Source organism: Leguminivora glycinivorella, chromosome 26 (genome assembly GCF_023078275.1).
Source record: "Leguminivora glycinivorella isolate SPB_JAAS2020 chromosome 26, LegGlyc_1.1, whole genome shotgun sequence".
Classification (NCBI taxonomy): Eukaryota; Metazoa; Arthropoda; class Insecta; order Lepidoptera; family Tortricidae; genus Leguminivora; species Leguminivora glycinivorella.
This window is the reverse complement of record NC_062996.1, coordinates 7966922-7986733: the sequence shown is the minus strand read 5'-3', so window position 1 is coordinate 7986733 and position 19812 is coordinate 7966922. Positions and strand designations below refer to the sequence as shown.

Sequence of the window (19812 nt, the reverse complement as noted above, 5' to 3'; positions counted from 1 at the left end):
TGTATCGTAATGTACTATTGCAGGAACGTCAGCAAACGATGCTATTAATCTTAGAAGATATACGTATAAAGTGAAAAAAAAATTAAAGTACTGAACTGATGATAGCTAGAGATCAGTGAGATCTTTATTTATTTACCCTAGGCAGTATTTTTTGTACTTTTTAGGGTTCCGTAGTCAACTAGGAACCCTTATAGTTTCGCCATGTCTGTCTGTCCGTCCGTCCGTCCGTCCGTCCGTCCGCGGATAATCTCAGTAACCGTTAGCACTAGAAAGCTGAAATTTGGTACCAATATGTATTTCAATCTCGCCGACAAAGTGAAAAAATAAAAAATGGAAAAAAAATGTTTTATTAGGGTACCCCCCCTACATGTAAAGTGGGGGCAGATTTTTTTTTTCATTCCAACCCCAACGTGTGATATATTGTTGGATAGGTATTTAAAAATGAATAAGGGTTTACTAAGATGGTTTTTTGATAATATTAGTGTTTTCGGAAATAATCGCTCCTAAAGGAAAAAAAAGTGCGTCCCCCCCCTGTAACTTTTGAACCGTAAGTTTAAAAAATATGAAAAAAATCACAAAAGTAGAACTTTATAAAGACTTTCTAGGAAAATTGTTTTGAACTTGATAGGTTCAGTAGTTTTTGAGAAAAATACGGAAAACTACGGAACCCTACACTGAGCGTGGCCCGACACGCTCTTGGCCGGTTTTTTTATAATACTAGCTTTTGCCCGCGGTTTCGCTCGCGTCAGAAAGAGACAAAAAGTAGCCTATGTCATTCTCCATAGTCGTTCCACTTTGCCGTGAAAGACGGACTAACAGGCTAACAAACAGACTCACACACTTTCCCATTTATAATATTAGTATAGATTACTATTATTTTGAGTAAGACCTTCTAACTTTAGTCCCTATACCGTAAAGTATCTATCAACAAATAAACACATTGTGTGAAAGTGCAAAAGTTATTTCAAACGGGTAGGCAAATTGGATTGCGCTGTTTCCTGTCTAGACTGCACAGATGGCGCTGCTCGTTGCGGCGGTGAAAGATATACCGAATAGCGCTTTTGGCCGGATAACAACTATCCGGTTATCTTTCAACTTTCTTTATAAATTATAAATGTTTTATAAAATTGTATTGTAGTAGTTCCAAATTGTTAGATTTTTGGTATATATAATATTTAATTTCTGTTTTTCCTTTTTCATGTATGTCAAGGATATGATAAAATTTAAATGTTGTTGTTAATAACTTATAAATGTAATAATCTAAAGTCAACCAAATCGAAACAATGATAAAATACATAAATATTCGTATCAAAAGTGTTCAAAAAGGGCGTATAATTCATACTTCAAAATTCAAAATATAGTTATGTTTGTGCTAATTTTTATTGTTCGCTTTTTACATTTTTAGTTAAAAATTAAGTAAGTCGAACAGCCATTCCGAAAGAATATCGAACATTCGGCAAATTAGCCGAATAATACCGAATAATTAGACCGAATACCGAATACCTATTCGCGACGCCACTAGCGGTTATAGTGCTTTGAAATATTCTCTCAAAGAATTATTTTTAAACTTTGATTGAACTTTCGCGTGAATGCCCTGGGAAAGTAGAAAAAAGATCTTTTTAGATTTACTTCCTGTTTTAAAGTGCTTTTTGTAAGGATTGTGGTTTTTCTACTTATTTTCTGTAAGTCTTCGAAAGTCAGAAAATTAGTAGGAAGGAAATAGTAGTAGTAATATTGCTGTTTTTGCTGTGCAGTGGCACTTGCATTTGATTTTAATTCCTAAAAAAACAATTAAAATGTTTTACCTATTTAATAGGTAATTGAAAAGCTAAAATTGCGAGAGGCTGGCAACCTGTCACTGCAATGTCACAATTTGCGTTTGTTTCAATTCAACCCCATTTTTGCCAATAGTGGCACTGAAACTTAGTAGTTCATGTGCTCTGCCTACCCCTTTATGGGATACAGGCGTGATTATATGTATGTATGAAAAGCCAAAAAGGTCCTTTCACCTACATTTTGTTTTGTACAAATAAACTGACAACTAAACTCCAAAACATTAAATATATAAATAGGACCGATATTCCATACATTTAAGCCGCCATCTTTGATTTTTGCCTTTGAAATCCTTGCAACATCCTATATCTGATAGGATAGTGTGAAAACGCACTAAATGTTATGTTATTTTTTTAAGCCGCGTAGTTTTTTGCACTTATATTCGAAACAAAAATCGCGTAAACAAATAAAAGCAACAATATAAATAAATTAAGACATATTATGAAATCCAAATTGTGACATTGCAGTGACAGGCTGCCAGCCTCTCGCCTACGCCACAATTTAACCCATATCCCACAGTCGACTTCTACGACACCCACGGGAAGAAAGGGGGTGGTGAAATTCTTAGCCCGTCACCACACGGTAAAGACATATTATGAAACTCAAATACCTAGTAGTCATTATTACATAATAAAAACATGAGGCGGATCTCATTCAATTTTTAAATATTCAAATAAGTTATTGTTGTACCGATTCGCCCCAGGCCTATAGTATGTGAAACTATTAACCTCAAAAATCTTATACTATTAAACGAGCAATTCTTGTATATTTATTTATTTATTTATTTATTTATTTATATATACCGACGATCTCGGAAACCGCTCTAACGATTTCGCTGAAATTTGTTATGTGGGGGTTTTAGGGGGTGAAAAATCGATCTAGCGTAGCCTTAGATCCCGGAAAACGCGAATTTTCGAGTTTTCATGAGTTTTTCTTTCGCATTTATAAACGTCAAATATGGTCCTTAATTTCGCCGCGCGCGCATCGATTCCGCTTAGCTCAGTCGTACGAGGTCGGTCTAATGTACGCAGATAGATCGTAGGTGTCAGGGTTTCGAATCCCAGCCAGAAATTAAGTTTTTGTTTTTTGTCTTTTTTTTGTTTTTGTATTTATAAGAGTTTTTTTTTATCTAAAGACGTGATATATTAAAATAGAACCGAGCGAAGCTCGGTCGCCCAGACATGTACATAATAGGCGTTGTCACTTTCACTGATACGATGATTTGACGTATCCGCTCCTGTTGCATTGTTACATTGCAAGGTACTAAAATGTCACTTTAGACTGATGTGAATAGTGCACTGTAAGTGAGGTGAAGGGCACAAATGGGTGAATCAACTTCTTCTTGCCTATTATTGCCATGGTTACGGTCCCCTGAGTCACGCTGGTGTTATGCAAAATTATTGCTACCTACTTAAACAATGAAAACATGCACTTTTCTTAGTTTGCCACCTACAAACATGGACTATATGCATTTATTTATTTATTTATTTATTTCAGTAGCATATTTTTTGCATAAAAAACAGCGTGACTCATGTAACCATGGCAATAACAAGGGTCTCCCACATTTATAAAATTAATTCGTTATGTATGAAAACGGTAAATTTTTTTTTTTCGAATTTTGTAGAATCGAAAAACTCGGTGTATTAAGATGTATACATATTTTTGGCACTTTGGTTGTATTCATACATTTGTTTTTGATACCTAGTCATTAAAAATATGTAGTTTCATTTCCATAGTCTAGATTTACGCTACAATTTTATCGATATCGAATTATCGACACAACACTATTTTTATTCATTTGTGTTTATTTTTGCGCTACATACCTAAATGATGTTTAAGAGCTTTAATTTAATAATGTAATAATATTGACGTTATGATTATGATGTACCTAATAACAGATAAATAAATAATAACCCAACCACAAAATTAAATTTCAAAAAAAACCGCCGCCGACCGCAACATGGCTAAGAAAACTTTTTTTATGGGATAGGAGGCAAACGAGCAGACGGGTCGCCTGATGGTAAGCGATCACCGCCGTCCATGGACACCCGAAACACCAGAGGTGTTGGAGGTGCGTTGCCGGCCTTTAAGATGGGTGTACGCTTTTTTCTTGAAGATTTGAAGGTCGTATCGGTCCGGAAATACCGCAGGCGACAATTCATTCCACAGTTTAGCTGTGCGGGGCAGGAAGTTTCTGGAGAAACGCACAGTATAGGACTGCCAGCCATCTAAATTACTCCCGACTAATTCAGCTTTCAAACAAAAAAATATCGGTTCATCCGTTCGGAAGCTACGATGCCACAGACAGACACACACAAACAGACAGGCAGACACACAAACAGACAGGCAGACACACAAACAGACAGACAGACAGATACGTCAAACTTATAACACCCCCGTCGTTTTTGCTTCGGGGGTTAAAAATGATTAGATTGATCATGATCAGTGACATCGTTTGACGACCGGTCTGGCGCAGTCGGTAGTGACCCTGCCTGCTGCGCCGCGGTCCCGGGTTCGAATCCCGGTAAGGGCATTTATTTGTGTGATGAGCACAGATATTTGTTCCTGAGTCATGGATGTTTTCTATGTATATAAGTATTTATATATATTATATATATCGTTGTCTGAGTACCCACAACACAAGCCTTCTTGAGCTTACCGTGGGACTCAGTCAATATGTGTAAGAATGTCCTATAGCGGTTAATTGCTATCGAAGACTGGGATTCGTCGTACGGAATGCTCGAGACCTTGACGATCCCATGGTTGTTAAATTAGTTTACACCGCGCTAGTTCGGAGCAAACTGGAGACTGCATCTGTCGTATGGAATCCGCATGAAGTTACTTACGCCTTACTTTTAGAGAAAATCCAGAAAGCCTTTTTGCGATTTTTATTTAAGAAGGTATATGGTTATTACCCATTTTTGTACCCATCAAAATATTTGCTTGGTGTACTAGGGTTTAACTCCTTGGAAGTGAGGCGTAACTTTGGGCTGTTGACTGCTGCCTGTTCTATTTTGCGAGGGAACTCGGATTGTCCCGAACTAGTCACACAACTTGTTCGTCTATTCGTCCCATCAATAGCTAAGGCTAGATTTAATCTCCGACCTAGAAGCCGTCAGCTTGTCGCGGTTCCTGAAACTCGCACTGTGTCCTATAGGCAATCACCACTGGTACGCGCTCTCCTATACCTTAACGCACTCTACGTATCAGTACCGGAATGCGATGTGTTTGCTAGCAGATGGGCGGAATTGTGTGAAGTGTGTATGAGGTTCTGTGAGGCGATGGATAAAAGGAAGTCCACTGTTGTATATTAAGTTTGTAATGTTTATATATTGTACATTTTGTACTCTGTTACTATTATATAAGTGTACTATAACTGTATAGTTGTAATGAATTCCACAGTGCTTTAGTTTACCTGTTATGCTGTGTAATTTTTGGATATTAAATAAAATAAAATAATATTTATATTTATTTATTTTATCGTCACTTCTTACATGATCGAATCTGAACTATAATTTAAACATTAAACAAACTTCTTCCCATCGTGTCGTAAATGGATGATAAGTGTCATATATGTACCTATTTATGTACATAATGTATTCAAAACTGCGTGTGGTCGTGTCCAATAAACTGTGCCTTGGACCCCCCATAGTCTTATTAATAATTTGCAATACATACTACATACATACTTCTTTGGTTACGTTATTTATACGTTAAGACGATACGATACAGGTCCATTCTCCATACAAACGCTCTCGACTATTTCCTCCCTGGTTTTTGAAGATAGGGCAATGATTTTTTCAACACAGATTACTAATATTTTTATCTGAGTCGGACCGTTTCGATTTTTTTGCTATTTTTATTTTAAAAGACGCTAGAGCCAATCAAAAATGTCTAAAAACGGCCTTTTTCAATATGGCTTAAAAAAAGGTGTGATACTCAAGATCGGTAACAATTAGCCAAAAAAATCTAAACGGTCCGACACAGTCGACACAGATTATTTCATTGGTATTCAGATTCTCAAATTTCGTTTCGTTTAAATAAGTTTTGAAGGAGGAAACAGTCGAGAGCGTAACCTCGATTTTAAAGATTTTTTCGCAATATCTTTTAACTGAGTTGTTTTAATGGATATTTTTTATTATATTTTTCTGGTTAATAACACTAGTACATATATTTAACTGAAATTTCCAAATTGAAAGGGGGACTCCTTTTACATTTTAGCATTTTCGCTCCCGTAGCGTCTTAAGAAAAAGCGCGATGGGTCACCGCAAAAAATTGCAACAGGCAAGCAATTATGGTCGCGCGATAAATGATAAAACAGCAGGCCGTCCCTATCGCACTATTTGTAAGTGCGATAGGGACGGCCCGATGTCTTATCATTTATCGCGCGACCATGATTGCCCTACTGGATTACTTATCGTCACTACTTTGAAAAACCGGCCAAGAGCGTGTCGGGCCACGCTCAGTGTAGGGTTCCGTAGTTTTCCGTATTTTTCTCAAAAACTACTGAACCTATCAAGTTCAAAACAATTTTCCTAGAAAGTGTTTATAAAGTTCTACTTTTGTGATTTTTTTCATATTTTTTAAACATATGGTTCAAAAGTTAGAGGGGGGGGACGCACTTTTTTTTCCTTTAGGAGCGTTTATTTCCGAAAATATTAATATTATCAAAAAACAATCTTAGTAAACCCTTATTCATTTTTAAATACCTATCCAACAATATATCACACGTTGGGGTTGGAATGAAAAAAAAAATCAGCCCCCACTTTACATGTACCCCTACATGTACGCTAATAAAACATTTTTTTCCATTTTTTATTTTTGCACTTTGTTGGCGTGATTGATATACATACTTGTACCAAATTTCAGCTTTCTGGTGCTTACGGTTACTGAGATTATCCGCGGACGGACGGACGGACGGACAGACAGACATGGCGAAACTATAAGGGTTCCTAGTTGACTACGGAACCCTAAAAAACTTGTATCTTTTGTCAATGAAGAGAAAAATGTAATAAGTATGTATGGAATGCATGTAGACTTACTGCGTTTTATTCTGGCATGTGGGTCATGATTGGTTGGCCATACAAATACACCATAGGCCCCCCCTTCCCCCCCGGGCCTGGACCTTTACCACGTTAACCCCCCCCCCCCCCTCCGCGCTTGCTAAGCCACAGCAGTAACAGCAGTAGCAACAGCAGTATTAGCAGTAACCACCGGTACAGTCGATGAATCTATCGAATAGATTTTGATTAATCGACTCAATCAAGCAAGTTATGTTTGATCGATTGATTTAATCAGCAGCCTTTGCATATTGATTGAGCTTATTACCATGTGAATTATTGTGAAACCAGAAGAGATGTCTACTTTTTAGTCCTTTTAAACCCCGACGCTAAAAACTGATGTCTGTCTGTTTGTCTGTCTGTGGCATCGTAGCTCCCGAACGAATGAACCGATTTAGATAGTTTTTTTTTTTGTTTGAAAGCCGGGAGTGTTCTTAGCCATGTTTCATGAAAATCGGTCCACTATGTCGTGGGTTTTTCAAAATTTTAATTTTGTGGTTAGGTCATTAAGCGCTCAATACCATATCGATTTTACGATTTCGACAGGTTTGTTCCGGCTGTTTCTGTTCAAAATCAGTCCCACCTAAAATAAACATACATAGCAAGTTTGACAATGTTCTATGTCTTAGATTCATCGTTTTGTCTCTATTTTTTGACTTTTTTTTTAGTATGAATAGGTAGACGTTTGACCACGATCACACCTGATGGTAAGTAATGATGCGGTCTACGGTGGAGCACGCTTACCTATGAGATACCTATTACTCTTGCTTTAAAGAGACCTGGATTGTACTCATTTGGAAACACAGACTCATGCAGGGCATTCCACTCCTTGGCACAGACTTTTTTCCTATATATTTATTTATTTGGTTTATATATATATTATATATAAACCAAAGCTCTACAAACGTGTCTTTTTGAGGTTTTCTGTTTTATTTAAATGATGAAATATTTAATTTTTTGTACGACCAAAAGAAACCTTAAACAAACTGAGTACTAAAATTAAATTAACTATAAAATTAAAACTAAAGTTGAACTATGTTATAAATACCTATGAATAAATTTAAATAACAAACTATGTACTTATAAAACATAATATTTAGCCTAATAAGACTTTAGAAATAAATAAAACCTTATATTTTTAACCCCCGACGCAAAAACGACGGGGTGTTATAAGTTTGACGTGTCTGTCTGTCTATCTGTCTGTCTGTGTGTGTGTCTGTCTGTGGCACAGTAGCTCCCGAACGGATGAACCGATTTAGGTTTAGTTTTTTTTGTCTGAAAGCTGAGTTAGTCGGGAGTGTTCTTAGCAAAGGGCGGAATTGCTCATGGCAAAAATCAAACGTCAATAGAGTTGAAATGTTAAATTTTATCGACATTTTCAGCTATCGATAAATTCAGTCTCCTTTTACATTTCTGACTTTAACGATTTTGACCTCTTTGATTAAATTAAAAGTAAATTGTATGACATATAATTACCATTTCTGTCACTAGTCCTTTTGAAACTAATTCACGTTTGAAAAAAATGGTTAATCCAAAACGAAAAACAGTCAACAAATGGATAAAAAAGTATCCTTGTCGTACTTACGTCGAAAACAACTCAACAATATACTGATAATTTCAGTGTAATCGATAGTCGATAGAATTTAACGTTCCAACTCTATTGACGTTTGATTTTTGCCATGAATAATTCCGCCCTCTGGTTCTTAGCCATGTTTCATGAAAATCGGTCTACTATGTCGCAGTCGGGGGTTTTTTCAAAATTCTAATTTTGTGGTTAGGTTATTAAAGTCGGAAACATCTGTCACTCATAACATAAGCCCCAAAAGCCCTGTCTCAATCAAATTAGAACTTAGAAAATAAATCCTCTCTCGTTTCAAAAGTCGGAAACATCTGTCACTCTGAACTATCGATACTTATGTAAATATAATCGATTAAGCCCCGATACCTACTACTCGTATCTTCTGTTGACATTCCCACATATATCGAGTATGTTTACCCATGATTACGATGTGTACATTACTAGTTAACATGAGTTTGAGTATGCAAACTAACGTTTGAATTAATGTTACGTTTTGTAACCAGTGTGAGAGCGATTTTGCTTCTGGACCGACTCAGACTGACATTTCAAATACGATATGGTTCGGATATGGCAGTGTAAAGTGACGATCCATATCAGAGCTAATAATTGTCTTAAGTTAAAGTTCGCATCGTGGTAGTATTTTTTATTGATTTTTTACATATTTTAATTTAAACAAATTTCTTAAAAATAGTACGTAATTTGTAACGGCAGATTTCAATGATAAAAATTTGAAACCGGTGCGATAAAAAACAAGAAAACATGTTAAGTATTTATTACTTATGTTTAATTCGACCAATGGTTTCATAAATCAAAACTAAACATTTAACGTAAAAAATAATTATTATTACTAATCTACAAATAAAAAGGACCGTTCAAACTTTGCATAGTAACTTTTGAGGTCACAATCAACATTTTTTATTATGGGACCAATGCTGAAATCGCGAAAAAAAATTGCCAATTCCAAAGAAATGAGCGGGTTCATGACAGTCGGAATGTATGGAACAGCCATTTTTTATTTATTTCAGCTTTGGCCCTACAACCTAAATAATCCTAAATGTAGTAAAGATATAAGAAAATACCTCTCATCACTGAATAAGTACGAATATATTTGTAAATGTCACAGTTTCGTTTTCTTTTAACCCCTTATTTGCCAAGAGTGACCCTGAAGCTTTAGTAGTTTCATGTGCTCTGCCTACCCCTTTATGGGATACAGGCGTGATTGTATGTATGTATGTATGTATATTTGTAAAAAAAAAGTTGTAGTACTAATTATAATATTTCAATAGATAAGTCCGATCTCTAGCTGTAGGTAATCAAAGCAATTCTGAATTGAAATAGAAAGAACAAATCAAAAAAATATTCAATAAAATAATTTGATTTGTTCCCTAGTCGTAAGCCATTTCTAGTTTAGCAGTTAAGACAAACGAAATTCTACGCAAAGGTTAAGATTTTGAACTTTAATAAAAAAATAAAAATGTTCTTCATTATGACCTCAAAAGTCACTATGCACAGGCTATATATAATATGCTAGCAATAATAGCGTGAAAAAATTCGTATCTGGGCCATTCCAGTTGCCCACTCCATTTTTCTTGGGTATTTTTTTCGCGATTAATACTCAGAATCGCGAGCTCTTTCGATCCTGATAGGAGAAAAAAAAACAATCGATGGAAGCAGGCGTTACTTTGCGGAAATCCATGTTAATCATAAACTAGAACATTTCTTTGCGAATTGATAATGTGCAGATCAGTGCTAACCTGGCCCCGTAGCCGAATGGCATTTCTCCGACGCCAAACGAAAGCGATACGCCGCTGGCTCTGTCGCGCCAATACGCAAGCGCGATAGAGATAGATATCTACTAGCGCTTCGTTTCGTGAGCGTTTCGTGAGCGATTGTGCCATTCGGCTAGCCACCCTGTTATACTTACTTGCGTATTTTTTACATGCAATTAATTTCCCAAAAAAAATGTCCCAAGATTTCCATACATTTTTGCGAACCTTCCATTCCGTTACCGCCATACAAAATGTATGAAAAAATGGTAACGGAATGGGAAAAAACCTTGGGACACTTTTTTTCTCCTATTAAAATTAAAAGAGCTCGCGATTTTGAGTGGAAACCACATAAAAAAATCCAAATCCAAAAAAAAGTGGGGTGGACAACTTTGAAAAAAAATTACCTATCTACGTATCTGCTAATCCGTCTGCCACTGGTGTTCAATTACAAGAAAAGTAGGTAGTTCCTGACGAAAAATACAAATTTGTAACATGATCTCTTAAGAGGGTCCTAAATTACCAGTTTACGTAGCCGAATGCACAAATGCTCACGAAATGCTCACGATAATATCTCTTTCCTAGCTATCTATCTCTGTCGCTCTTGCGTCAGAGCCAGATTACCTTTCGGTGGCGTTTCGTGTCACAGAAATGCCATTCGGCTATGGGGCCAGGTCCCGTTACCGGCTATGGCATTTCTCCAACGCAAAACGAAACGCCGCGAAAGGTAGTCTGGCTCTGTCGCGCCAATACGCAAGAGTACGTTTCGTGAGCGTTCCGTGAGCGTTTGTGCCATTCGGCTACGCCACAAAAACTTGATAGTATTGTTACCATGAGACAGCCGGCCGACAATCGTTGACGGTAGACGCCGATCGAATCGCAGTCTGGCTCTGTCGCACCAATACTGAGCGACAGAGATATATAGTTTCGATAACGATATTGTCGTAAAGCCCCACCATTCACGGTATGATTCATCGCTACGCTCAATCGGACAGATATCGTGAACGATCGGTCGCATCGAAAGTGCCAGCCATACACGAGGCTATCGATCGTTTACGATAATTTACGTTTACGTTAATAAAATCGGTAGGTAAGTATGAGATAAAAATAGAATCGGTTGTCGCAAGGGGCCACACACTTTCGAACGGAATTTCGTTGCGATTTGCGATCAAGTAAATCGTTAACAATGTCGATCGGTCGTTTCGATTAATTTGTTGCGACGGATCGTACCGAGAATGGGGGGCTTAAGAAGCATTTGTGCATTTGGCTACGCACCCTAGCTATATCTCTCATCAAATCATTACACTTGACTAGAGAAATAGAAAAAAAATCTCAATCATCATAAAAAACGTCTTTCCAAAAGTAATCCACCACAAAAATGTCGAGTTTCGTTTTTTAGGGTTCTGTACCTCAAAAAAACCTTAAACTTATGATAACTTTTTCCGTAAGTCTGTCTGTCAAGTCCCGTTACATTGAGAATGCTTGAAGGTATCGAGTTGAAATTTTTAACAAAATACATAGGTTTGAATTTCTAGGTGTAAAAAAAACCCAAAAATAACTTTAAAAAATACGGCCGTTTATATAGCAAAGATTTTTTTCTATTATAAAGGGAAAGAAAATTATTAATAATACTCTCCGTTGACCTAAAAATATGAAAATTATAAATATCTGTTATATACATTTTGTCTCATTGAGCTTGATATTTTTTATGGTAGAATTATTATTAGCGATTTTTTTTTCGTGATTTGATTTGAAATTTTGGCCCCATATTTTTTTGTAGCTAAATAAATAAACACCCTGTGTTTTTGCTTTTACGGAACCCTCAGTACAAAAGACCGACTCGCACTTATCCTGTTTTTTAATTCTCCTTGTTTCGTTGCCCAAATGTATTCTAAACCTTCTTGGCTAGTAATCGGATTATTTTTACTTCTTCAGTAAGACTCTAATCTCGTTAGGCAGAAAGGAACGGTTTTTAGAGCTTCCCTCGTTTTTGTTGCGTTTTTAGAATTTGACATCCTTGAAATACTTGAGTTTCTTTTGGAGTCATTTATTACGCATTCTTCGCTCAATTTGAAGGGGTACACTTATTTACACTTACTTACATTTTGTTGATAACCGAACCACAAAATTTTAATTTTGAAAAAACCTTCGACCGCGACATAGTAGACCGATTTTCATAAAACATGGCTAAGAACACTCCCGGCTAACTCTGATTTCAGACAAAAAAAACTAAATCGGTTCATCTATTCGGGAGCTAAGATGCCACAGGCGGAAAGACAGACAGACACGTCAAACTTATAACACCCCGTCTTTTTTGCGTTGGGGGTTAAAAAACGAGAAATTTCTGAAACCTGAACGTGTTTTTTTTTTTTTTTTCATTAATAAATAAATTAATTAATGATTGAGCCCAATATAAGTCTCACTGTTGGGCACAGGTCTCCTCTCACGCATGAGAGGGCTCCAGATATAGTCCCCACGCTAACCCAATGCGGATTGGGGATCTAAAAATTTGCGTGTTGTGTTTGATGCATCAATAAAGTTTTTTTTCACCATATTGATAGGGATGACGACTACATAAAGAAAATGGCATTCTGTTTAGTCCGTCAGTTAGACCGTCCAAAAATACTGCAAACAAAAATAAATATAACATACAAATACTTAAATATATTGATAGAAAACATCTATGGCTCAGAAACAAATATATGTGCTTATCACACAAATAAATGTAGGTACTTTTGAAATTCAAAACTTTCAGTTACAGGACAGTTACCACTTTTTTAGGGTTCCGTAGTCAACTAGCAACCCTTATAGTTTCGCCATGTCTGTCTGTCCGTCCGTCCGTCCGTCCGTCCGTCCGCGGATAATCTCAGTAACCGTTAGCACTAGAAAGTTGAAATTTGGTACCAATATGCATATCAATCACGCCGACAAAGTGCAAAAATAAAAAATAGAAAAAAATGTTTTTTTAGGGTACCCCCCCTACATGTAAAGTGGGGGCTGATATTTTTTTCATTTCAACCCCAATGTGTGATATATTTTCGGATAGGTATTTAAAAATGAATAAGGGTTTACTAAGATCGTTTTTTGATAATATTGATATTTTCGGAAATAATCGCTCCTGAAGGAAAAAAAAGTGCGTCCCCCCCCCCTCTAACTTTTGAACCATATGTTTAAAAAATATGCAAAAAATCACAAAAGTAGAACTTTATAAAGACTTTCTAGGAAAATTGTTTTGAACTTGATAGGCTCAGTAGTTTTTGAGAAAAATACGGAAAACTACGGAACCCTACACTGAGCGTGGCCCGACACGCTCTTGGCCGGTTTTTTATTTAAAAATCTGCCATCTTAATCAATTTTTCAAAGTTATTTTGTCCCAGCCCCAACTTTATAACAAAGCGATAAAAACACCGGCCCCTTTTTGGCATTTCGGTAATGCCCATCCTAACCTCACCTTAACATAAAAACTCAAAACCTCAGCAATAAGTCATAAAACCGGGAACAAATTTATGATTACGATCATTATAACCAAGGGGGAGTACACTAGCTGCAGACATACATGTAAGTTGATAATACCTACTACGTTATACCATAGATTAAATATAACAAGATCACACCATCCCATAAATTAAAATGCGACCGCCTAAGACCGCGCTTACACTCCACCACACATAGATGGCGCCCCAAAAAATGTCTTGTAGCTTTCGATTATACTTGTAGATAGCGTTAAGTGTCACTTTTGACATAGATTTACGGCTCGGAATTGACACTTAATGCCAATCTACAAATAATCGGTGGCAACAAGGCATTTTTTGTGGCGCCATCTATGTGTGGTGGAGTGTAAGCGCGTTCGTAGGCGGTCGCATTTTAATGTATGGGATGGTATGATCTTGTTATATTTAATTTATGGTTATACGTAGTTATAAAAGAGAAAGAAAGAAAATCGAACGCTCGATTTGATCACCCGAAAATTTTGTGCTAAGCAGATTCCTAATAGTATTTTCCAGGACAGATGGTGTTTCTTTTACGCACTAGTGCGTGAAATGGTTCATTATATGTCAGGTCGAAACTTTGGATGGCCATCTGTACTGAAAAACGTGGTACGATACATGCGAAAAGATTTAAAACACTCCCACTCGTTTCGAATTTTCCGCATTTGTATCGTAATACTATTATGAAACTGGGATTAAACTCTTAAAAGAGGTCAAAAAAGGCGAGAGGCGACGCGACAAAGCCGAAACCACCAGAAAGCTTAAACACACAGTTGCGGCGAGTTCAAAAAATGTAGGCTGACTTAATTCCTCCTAGCCACGAAAAGTGCTATTTTGCTTCCTCCTAACAGGGAAAAAAAACCATATTCCGTTTCATTCGAATAATAATGAGAAATATATATTTGCGACAGACCGCGCCTAAAATGCAGGCATATTATTTCGTTATTACGACATATTACAGTCAGCAACCAAGCTGTGAATACAAAGTGCCAAAAATATGTGCACGTACATCTTAGCTTCACTTGCACCAACGAAAATGGAGGGATAACCCATAGAGTAATAGAAACAGAGATAGCCTCACTGAAGACCGGCTGTGACCCAACAATGGCGGACATTTTTTTTAACTCTTTTTTTTCTATTTGTTTCTAAGATGTTTGTTGGTATAAGATTATGAACATTAATGAATATCGTGATTTTAATTTTACGTATAATAACGTGATAATGTATTAATTTACGCATGAAAAGTTACTCCGTATTTTTTTTCTTTCGATTGTTGTAATTTTTACACGGTTTGATAACGCATGTAGGCATATTTTATTATTTTTCTGGAGATGTTTTCGCCACGGGCGCCTCGATACGACTGACGGGAGATTAGTGGATGAGGTCATAGACAAAGCTATCAATGTGGATGATGGAATCACAGGTTTTTTTTCTTCGGAGTTATCCGTCCATAGAATGGAATTTGACAGATGACAGCCCACTAGCTCTAAGTGGTTGGTGCAAGTGGGTCTTAATGCAATAAAGTTCAAAATACATATTTTTGGCTCTTTGGCTGTATTCATAGCTTTGTTGCTGACTAATAAGTGTCGATTGTACTAATATGAGCTTTTGAGGTCGTCCTTTCAACCCGTTACGGTCACGGCGCATAAACGCCAATTTTACTCATAAAACAGTTTATTGTCATACACTGACAATTGTTATTGTGGATTTTTATCTTTTTTATTGTGTTATTGTGCAAAAATATACACAATTCATATGAAGAATACTCAATTCAATTCAATTCAATTTATTGCATAAAATTAACACTGACAGTTAAACCTTACGTGCTAATTAGTTTTGTATTTCTTAGGATCTAACATGCAATATACAATATCAAGTACAGTGAAGTGAAACAGTTGATTGTTCATTAATGAAATAAATATTAAATTAAATTTAAATAGAACACATTACATTAGGTACATTCAAATTTAGATGTCATTTACGTTAAACAGGTTGTGAGAATAAAATTTATCGTTGATATAAATGTGAGGGAAGTGAAATAAATTTATTAAATTCATAGCAATACAATATCGTTCGGAAAAGTCAAAATGTTCAAATAAAAATAATTGAGAAACATATAAAATAAAAGCAAAAGTTAATTCAAATTATATCAAAATAGCGAAAATGGGTCCTAATAATTTAAAGAAGTCAAATTTTAAAACTTAATTTTATTTAAAACAATTCAGGTAATGGAACTAGTGGTAACCGTTGTTTCGATGTAACAATTTGATGCGGCTAGGAATTTAGCTTCCGTCGTTAAAAATATATCTAGTTCTCTGTCGCTGTCCAGGATGGCGTTTAGTAACGTCAGTGCCTGGTGGAGAGGGGAGGCGGCGAGCAGGCGCGTGCGGCCCGCAGGCACGGCAAACAGACCACGGCTACGAGGCCGTAGCTGTTTTGCGGTGAGACGGGGGACTCGCAGTGATATTTGTACCAGTAAAGATGGGTTCGTTACTTTTCCGCGAATCAATTGAAAAATATATTTTACTAAGTACATATTTCTGCGTGACTCTAAAGATGTATAATCTACCATACCTAAAACAAATAGGGTGGGATAGAGAAGGGGGTAAAAGCCGTATAACTTCTTATAGAGGAACCTTATAAAAGTCTTTTGTACTCTCTCTATTAGAACCGTGTAGTGTTTTTCGTGGGGATTCCAGACAACAGCATTAGTTTCCAGTTTACTTCGAACGAATGCGTTATAGAGAGTAGTCATGGCATGTTTATTGTTAAATTGTTTTGCTTTGCTAGCTAGCTATACTAGCTTTTGCCCGCGACATCGCTAGCATCAAATTCTAAAATTGCGGAATGCTCCATACACACTTCCACCCCAATTTTAGGGAAGTGGGGGGGTTAGAAAGAGATAAAAAGTAGTCTGTATCACTCTCCATTCCTTCAACTATCTCCACTTAAAAATTCATGTCAATTCATCGCTCCGTTTCGCCGTGAAAGGCGGACAAACAAAGAGACACCCACACTTTCCCATTTATAGTATAAAAAGTACTTATAGATTATTTAAATTCTGGACATTTGCTCTTTACCAATAAGGATCGTGGTCATGACCGATATATATTTTTCTCAAACATGCAATGAAATATTGTCTTTACGTTCCTTAAAATGGGCTGGGAAGTATAGCTTTTTGGGCGCAACAACTCGAGAGGACTGTAAAGGGATTTCATATTATTTTTTAGGCCTAGGCCTGCAAAGTAACTTTTTTTTATAAAATATTGTCCTTTAGAGCATTTTTTATTTATTTCATTGTATGTTTGAGAAAAGCACTATACATGCCTCGGCGTGAAAACGGATTCCCGGCCTCGTATCCCTATCCGGGCCCATATACCCACTTGGCCGGAAATCCTCATTTTCCCGGCCTCTGATGTAATGTACTATTTCCAGATCTGGCGATCGATTTTTGAATTTCGAACGCACGAATTCGCCGTGCGAATGTCTATGGAAAACGACGTAATGCTATTTTTGAAAAAGGACGGCCAGTAATTTTAAAACTATAAACTAGTGGTAATGACCACTCGTTTTCGATTCTGTTAGTAGAATTTAAATCGCTAGTAGTGGAGATATTATTGAACGAATTTCACGGAATCGGATGGCCGAGATTCAAAAATCGGCCCACTGTTTGTATTGAGATAGTAACGAGGTTTGAACCCACAACTATTGATGAATTTTTGGTTGATAAGAAGGTTTGGAAGAACCTCTGACAATTATAGGAAGTACATAATTGTTAAGTTATCAACTTTTTTATTATTCTCATAAATACTCAAACGTTCGATGATTTTACTCGACAGATTCATTTCAGTTCCCCGAAATTAGTTTTTTTCCTTTGACTTTTCTAATTATAAATTGTTTTATTGTGTTTGGAAGTATGTTTTTATCGTTTTTATCAATTAAATGCTTTAAAATTAAACCTACGGCCATCAATACCCACATTTTTTTTAAATAACAAAATAGGTGTTTCATATTTTTTTAAAATAACAAAATACATACTACTAGGGAACAAATCAAATTATTTTATTGAATATTTTTCGATTAGCCGCGTAAGCTGAAGACCCGGGTTCGATTCCCGGCTCGGCCACCAGTGGGCCCTGCCGTTTTTTCTTTCGTGTATGATATCTATTTAAATCTATAAAATACATACTGTTATTGCATGAAAATTAATATCAGAGTTATAAGTATTCCGGGCATGAAAGTTTACATTTATAACCACAACGCGGATACCAATTCCTTGCATGAGTGAACATGTTTTTGAACACAGTTGAATATTAACAAGGACGCAATAAAATAAACAAAACAGAAGATGCGGGTTACAAAATCGAAGCTCGGTAAAGTTGGCTATAATGGCTTTCCACAAACCAGTTACGGAATAATAAGTGAAATTACACAATAATACGGGGAAGGGTTATTTGTACGCCATTTTGGTGTATTTTATGAATAAATAAATTATCGATTCATTTTGTGAAAAAAATCGATTAGAATCATTTTTAATACCATTTTTTATTATAAAAATATGTTTTGCCTAGAATAATAGTTGTTCTTAGAACAAATTAAATTATCCTCATAGAAAATAATTTAATTTGTATTTTTTTAGTAGACACACTACTATTTTAACTATAAACTGAAATAAATGTCATATACAAAGAAAAAATGATTTTTTCTTTGTATATGACATTTATTTCAGTTTATAATAGTTGTTCTTTATAAAAATGTGGTCTATAAAACTATTTGAAATAAAAAAATACGATTTTTTAATTAAATCAACAGCTATGATGTACTTTAAACATGTACATCATTGCTTGTTTTTAAAATGAGAATGAGCTTTTCGTAAAAGCTCGATTCTGTACTCAATCTATTTTATTTCTTGAGTAAGTATTAAGACAATTTACAAATACACGATAATATTATCGTACCTATTCAATATTTACAGAAAAAAAAATAAACAAGAAAATACATCTCACAATTAAAAACAAACATTAAAAAAAACCAAGCTGTCACTTACCGCGCGGGAAAAAATGACAATCACAGTCCACAGATAACCAAAAACACTGGCACTTCACAAATTCGATATTTAATTTTTCAAACACTGGCTGGTTTTCGCACGATAATAAAAACGAGAACGCGATGGAACGCGACGGGGTACGGACGCGGACTGAGGAGGAATTCTGTTTTGCCGACTCGTTGGGCGGGTGTTGCCAGGGTGGGGAGTAGTCCCGGTCGGGAGATTACCCCATTTTAACCGATGGGACAAGAGAAATGTGCGGTAGGTTTGAGTTCATTCGGTTGCAAACTTCGCGGTGATTTAAAAGGGAATTGCAAGTGTGTGTTCTTGGAGGTCTTTGTGCTTTTTAAATCTGATCTTGTTTTGTAATTTTATTTGCAAAGCTCTTATGGTCTACTACTTAATATGCCGAGGATTTTTTTGCGTAACTTGCCCAGCGAATCAACCAATGCCACACACATAACCTACCGGTCGTTTCCGACCTGGGGGCCGATTTTTGAGTCTCACTTTCACTAAAATACCGGTTGAAAACGGTGAATTGCTTATTATTTTCAGTGACAATTTTCTGAAGTCGAACGCCGTGAGACTCAAAAATCGAGACCCTGGGGTCATTCTTTTATTTATAGAGTTTCGTTTTATCGATAGATTTAGTATAGTTGAGGAGTATCTTTTTAAAAGGACTTATTGCAACAAGGTTTATTTCTCTAGGAAGACATAGATAAACATACTAGAGGTCTGTTGACTTATAGAAATAAAGCCTCCGCCACACATAAATCGTTTTGATAGCGTAGCGTTAGCGGAGCGCAATGATAGCGGTGCGCCGCCGCTCGCAATCCGCGCGCATTCCGCTCGCAATCCCGCATTCCGCTCGCAATCCGCGCTCGTTACTCGTAGTTCCCACCGGCGTCCGCTGGGCGCAACGCCAGCGTTCGTCCTGCGCACCGCTATCGTTACGCTCCGCTGACGCTCCGCTACCGCTCCACCTTTAAAAAATAGGTAATTGAAACTCCGGATCTGGTCCGGATTTCAACATACTAAT

General features: G+C 36.5%; 1 protein-coding gene across 1 annotated transcript in view; it reads right to left on the bottom strand.

Moving 5' to 3' along the window:
- The window catches only part of LOC125239966 (protein slit), a 298636-nt gene extending 279734 nt beyond the window's left edge, over window positions 1-18902 (bottom strand). Inside the window, exon 1 of the mRNA XM_048147759.1 lies at window positions 18774-18902. The gene's annotated coding sequence lies outside the window, so the exon portion shown is untranslated. The remainder of the gene's footprint in view (window positions 1-18773) is intronic.
- Between the last annotated feature and the right edge of the window lie 910 nt (window positions 18903-19812).